We start from the raw sequence: 6,718 nt of genomic DNA on the forward strand, positions 1-6,718 counted from the left end.
GACCCTATTATTGATGACAGTGGTCAAAACCCCTGATAAAGCCACTAAAAATTACAAAAAATTTTACCATGACAAAGTCCAATTTTGCAAGCGAACAGATTCTCAATGAGCAGGGTAACAAGTCCTCTAGACATGGAAATTTATTTACCATGGACTGTTGAGATGAGGTATAAAGGACAGGACTAAAAGATTGATGAAGAATGAGGATGAAGGAAATCATGAAAAACTCCCAAGACAAAAGATGTTTTCTGACATCTCATCATCATCAGTCTCCGATTAGGTGGATGACCGCAATGGAGTATGACGATGACTGGGAATGTACAAGGGAGCGAGACGTGAGAGATATATGAAAGTGATCCTCGGTGCTGGAGTCTTCAACAGAGATGCCCTGGAGCGGCCTCAGAGGGTTTGGCACGGATGCCCCTTGTTGTGGGACGGCATGTTCCGGACTGGCAGAGAGCATGAGCTCAGTAATTCTGTCTGTAGGGGTCAGGAGAAGTTAATAATAAAGAGAGAACAGATGAGATTAACATAACAGTAGTATGGGTGTACTTATATGTGTGGGTGTGTGGGTATAGTGGATGTGTGGGTGTATGAGTGTGTTGGAGATGTGTGGGTTGTGTCTGATATATATGTGGAGTATTGTGTGGATGTTGTGTAAAGGAGTGTGGGAAAGGGTGTGTGGGTATGTGTGGAGTGGTAGTGTGGAGTGGGTATGTGTGGGTTTGGGAGTGTGGGTGTAGGATGTGCCGTGGATGTGTGAGCATGTGGCCATTGTGACACTATACATGATCCTAAAATATTACTTAGTTGAGTCTGTAAAGTAACCCATTTAAACTAAATAAAAATTGTCTAGTCACCCCACACAAAACAGCATGGATTTTCTATCTAATCAGCAGATAGTTTACCTCATCAGGATAAGTTTCCACGAAGCCATCTGGGAAAGTTCCTTCTCGTACTCGGGTTCATGATGTGAGACGCTCCATTCCCGTGGAAAATGGCAACAACATCTCAAAGAAAAATCAGCCCCAAGAGTATATGTCTACTTTGTAATCATAGACTTGGCCCATCACCTGAAATAAAGCCAATATATGTTTAACCCTTTGTTCACTGACATAAAAGCCACATTTCCATTCAGCAAAAAACTACGGTGAGAAGCTATTAGGAGTCACTGAGTTTCACATATGACATATGAAATGTTGCTAGAGTGTATCTCATTATTGGCAAGGTTTGCTTGATCTATTCTTAAGGACCTGAACTGCAACGAAAACTCCTGTCTCATTTTAGTGTGAACTATTTTTAAGTGGTCATAATAATTTTCACTGAACAAATTAGGAGATGCTGTATTGATCAACATCGTTAAATTTAACAAATCAACAAGAGAAAGTAGGGAAGCAGAAATAGTGTTATGCACTTAGCAACTTGCATCTCTGTTTCTTCTCGGTCTACTCAGCTTCAAATGTCTTGGTTCTTTGATGGTTTGAAAATACTCCTTTTTAAAACTTAATCTAAGTACTAATTGACACTTACTGATGAGCAATTGTGGAGCCATCTACTACTAAAGCAATTGTATCGTGCCAATGGGTTGAAAACAGTCACGTACTCTATGGACAGAAGTCTTGTTCTCTCTTTTTAGTACAGATTTCTAAAATTCAATGTTTATAATGGACGTGATAATTTCAGGAATTTTACAAAGAAGCAAATCTAATAGTTAATACATTTTATAACTTACTGCTCGGGCTCATGTAAAGCTGAGGTCCCCACACCGATGGGTGTGTGCACTATCAGGCAGCCTACCTCATGTAGCCTGGGGGCTCTGAACAACCCCTGGGGTTAGCAGGGTCCTCTGCAATAGTAGTTACCAACACCAAAAGTCCCCTATTTTTCATTTTGCCATCGACTTGAGAAGAAGATATTAGAAGGCGGAACGAAAAAGAGAGAATTTATGTGTAAAAAATAGGGCAATACAATAAAATTTGCAAATTATGATAAATAATAGCCTGCTTCTGGAAATTGATAATGAAATTAAATTCTCAATTCATACAGATATTCCAAAGCCAGCAAAAGACCACGTACCTTCAGATCTCGATGATACGCTGATTATCACTGGACATATTCAACAGCTCTTCACAATAATCATTGAAAATATAACAGATAGTCTTTTATTTCATAAGTCATTTTGCAAGAGCCAGTCCTTCAAGCTTTCCCTCTGACAAAGCTCCATCTGGATATATAAGAAGGTAACTGCTTACGAAGAACCCCAGCCTCTTTCCTGGAATGGGATGCATTCTTCTCCATACTTGTCTGCAAGGCTTAACGTTCTTGGTCTTTCACTCGTTTCCTTTGAATCACTCCCAGTGGATGGCTCTGTAATCTTTTCCTCTTCTGCAGTTTTTTGTGAAAAGACGGGGATTTCCTTGCTGTTCTCTGATACTTCTCTATTGACTAGCACTTTATCCTTCAAATACAGTATTGTGTAGTTGATAAATGTTTTCTCATTACCACACCAGGGAGTCTTGAAAGACTATCGACTGACTAAGACTGTCTTCTAATTCACTAGCATTGTTTCTAATCTGAATGCCAGCATCATTAGAGTCACTTTTATTACTTGTGCAGTCCTCACTTCTCTCACTCGGCTTTGCTTTGGGATTCTCCAAAAACTATCCAACGAATCTTCGCAGCAAAAAATCATTCGGGTGTCCTGAATGTTCTGTTTTGCTATCATCTGCCACCAACTGGAAGACTTATCTGTGTTCTCTTGCAAATCCTCAGACTCCTCCTCCTCCTCCTCTTCCTCCTCCACCTCAGACTCCTCTTCAAACTCTTCCTTATATCCAGTATAAGACCCACTTCTGCCTTCCTGGTCCTCAACCCTGCTATAGCTTTCATACGGTTTGGGGGCAAGTTTGTTCAGCACATCTGAGATAGAATTATCCAAGGCTTCCTCTGCATCGCAACGGGCAAAGCTCTCCTCTTGGCACTTGTCACGAGTCTCTTCCGCCCCATGAGAGAAAGGGGACATAGACAGTGCTTCAGATCTTGAAAGGTGGGAGAGATTCGACAAATTAATATAAAAACAGTAATATCCTAAATCAAATGAGATGCAAATATTTCAACCTTTCAAAAACTGCAGTCTTTAAGAAAACCATAACACCAAAAGTGATTCCCTCAACACATCACAGGACCATAAGCAAAAATACAATATAAAATACTACTACACCACTAAGGAAAGTACTAAATCCATTAATTAATCACTTACCCACTCTGTAAGAGAGACAGAGACTCATCTTGCCAACCAGGAGGTGGCGATTCCAACCAGCTGTTGTAATAACGCACAATATTCGTGTGGTTTAACTTGGCCAGTGACGGGACTTCCGCCTTTTTTACCCTTCTATGCAGATGATCCCTGAATATGATGAATGAATTAGTATTTGAAGTTTTAAATTTTCTAAGCACAAACTACAAGAACAATTTGGAATTTCAAAGTCTCTTCTAACTGCATTGTTCAGCTGACATACACAATTGGTTCTTTTCCTTCCTTTCTGCACTTTTCTTTTCTTTTTCAAGAAGTTAAGAAAGTTAGGATGTGGATTAATATTTGCTGATCCTTTCAAGATAAAAAGTAAATTCTGTAACTGTTTCACAGGCATACTCTTCACTGCTTGTATAGTTTGGCAAGCAGAGTTAATATGAGTTGGCACTTTACTACATAACCTAAAGATCTTATACATAATTTCTCAACCACTAATAAATAACACTGTATGCATCTTATCTCATCACCAGTACCATAATATATAAAAATAATGAATAGAAGAGAAAATTGGTGATGAATAGTTGCTGTCACATATTTCTCCAACTACGAAAAATCCTCTAACTTTCACACAAATCATACGTGTTTTTGAAAACATTTTCTGGTAATCAAAACCTTTCAAGTTTAACTTCGATCTTCATCCAAATGCAATTAATTTATTTCATTATTAAGTAAACAAAATTTACAAAAACGTAAAAAAAATTCCTTTTGTCTTACTTTGCTGGTAATGTTATCCTCTTGACGGCATATTCGTTCTCATCAAGCTTGTTTCGGACCTGAAACACTACACCAAAGCCACCACGTCCCAGGCGGTGCATGGGCTCAAAGTCTGTTGCATACCTGCAAGCATTTCATTGGAAATTGACTATCAGCATGAATTTCTAAAAATGCAATTGCAATACTGGCATTCAATGTTCAATGACAAAGTCAACTTGTTTTTTTTCTTACTCTGAACCTTGGCACTTTATGGACAATTACGTTTGCCTAAATCACATACTCTTCTCAGAAAGAAAAAAAACAAAAACTAAACATCTCTTATAATTTTAAGGAAAAAAAAAAATTAAACTTCTGAATTCTCAAACAGCATTAACTTAAAAAAGTAACTTAATTCCCACTACACGCTTCCCACCAAGAAACTCAACAGACCAAAAGAGTGTGGCATGAAATTCCCTTTTGGAAGTGAAGGCACAAATCCCAACTGAAAAGCTAACACCCTCAAATGAGAACTAAATCCACAACTTCACAAACCTTGAGGTAAACTGAGGTGTCGGGGGTTCGCTCTTCTCAGGCAACGCTGAATCGGCTGTAGGATTACTTGTCAATATGGGAACCTCAGTAGGAGCTGGAGCAGGTGGCACCGGTGGCACAGGTGGTGCAGCGACCTGTGGCACCTGCACTCCCATTCGGTGAATTAATGCCAGGATCTGTAAACCATACAATACAAAATGTAAAAAAAAAATGCAGCTTTTTCAAAATAAGTACTTAAAAAGGCTAAGGCTTTATTATAATTTGTTAGTCAATGAGAAAAAAATTCAAACTATTAATACAAAAAACACTAGAAATACTAACATTAAACTCAGTGTGAAAATACCCAACTACTTTCAGTAAAAGGAAAAAATAAATTACTACACACATGTGGATTATTCTGAATGATGAGATTCAGCATCTGCGTAACCAGATTGAGGGTTTGCTGTGTCACTTGACGTCTCATGCTGACTAGAATGTACCGCAACAGAAGAAAGTGAAGCAAGGCATAGCAAGCAACACCACAAACCAGTTTCACCCAAGTTTCAGGCCTGTAACACACAAAACTCAATGCTGAATATTGTTAAAGTGTATTTATATTTATTCCACACAACATTCAATACTTGCATTAAATACTAGACCATTTAAAGACTGAGGTGTAATATCAAGCTTAAAATCCAGTTTAATTATTTAATCGCAGCAGAACAAGGCTAAACGAAACCCAGCTGAGCAACGCATCAAACTTACCCGATGTGGAAACATATATGAAGAATCTGCGCTGCTACATCATCCATAAGGGTCTGATCTTCGTCCTCGGGCATGCCTGTGGGAGCCTCCAAGGGACGACTCAGATTGAGCTGACTGTCACTTTCGCCATAGAGGTAATAGCCATTATCTGAAAAAAAAAGTATATAAATCAATTTTTTTTTTCTATGCGTTGTGCTATAACTTTCATAAAATTTACTGTGCCACTCCCTGATGACCAGGAGATCAGAGACAACCTGTTTCTCTAATTTCACACTTCTGGACATTCAAAATCACTAGGCGCTTTTCAGAAACACATACAAAATTACAGGATCACTGTGCACAGTAGTCTAAAAATCTTGCAATGAAACCTCAAAACCACTTTAAAACAGGTACAGAATAAAGCAATGCAAAATGCACCGCACTGAAGGGAAGTCTTCAAGGCAAAAGAGGAGGACAATCATCATCATACAAAGGAAATCCTGCATATCAAAGCTTTCAATTATCAATCGGCTTCTCACCCTCCCTCACACATACAGTCCATGAAAATACCTCACAACACATTATTTCACATATGGTTAAGATTTCTGGTGGTAGCAAAATACTAGTCCTCTAACCACAACTATTGCCAGTCCTTAACCTGTTGATAGCTTTAAGGTATGTACATAATTGCCAAATCCACTGTGATTTTAATTAATTAGCTTCCTTTACACACAAAGGAGGCAATTATTTTAACCCTATCTGGTTACATTTCTTTACCCTTTTGCTTGATTTTCAGAAATATGTATCTTTTAACATATTTACTACTAATAGTGTTGTTAACAACATTAGAAAAACATACAAACAACACTAGTAATAATAGTATCAGCACAAAAAAAAATGTCTTCACAAATAATCAAGAAATAATCAACTTACTTCTTGATAAGCAAGTACTTGTAGGAACATCTACATTTAAACAAAATTCAAAACACAAAACTACAGTGGATATTGGACGCTGATACTGCGAAATATACTATTTTAGATGATGAAAAGGTGTGACACAATTTTCAGACCACCCCTTTCAACAAGCCCTTAATTTCATTTCAAAAATGTTTCTCCATTTACACAAATTTAGCTATTTACACTTTTATTCTGGCTACATACATTTTCTTTCTTTTTTTTAATACCTTTAATTAATCCCTTAAATAATAATCATATTTCAAAAATTACAGAAACATATCCATTACACAATCTATGGAGAAGCTACATTAGTTAACACATCTAATGATAATATGATACTAAATACATTACTTAACCAGCAATTATCAGAAACCACTAAATTACTCTCCATTACTACAGCTTCAACACGCATCTTTAGTAAGCACATATAATTTCTTTAAAGTTTACCTTTAGAACCAAGTCCAAGAGTGTCATCCATAT

General features: G+C 37.5%; 1 pseudogene; it reads right to left on the reverse strand.

The window, feature by feature from the left end:
* Positions 1-265: 265 nt before the first annotated feature.
* The window catches only part of LOC119595502, a 14,240-nt pseudogene continuing 7,787 nt past the window's right edge, over positions 266-6,718 (reverse strand).

Source organism: Penaeus monodon, chromosome 36, assembly GCF_015228065.2.
Source record: "Penaeus monodon isolate SGIC_2016 chromosome 36, NSTDA_Pmon_1, whole genome shotgun sequence".
NCBI lineage: Eukaryota > Metazoa > Arthropoda > Malacostraca > Decapoda > Penaeidae > Penaeus > Penaeus monodon.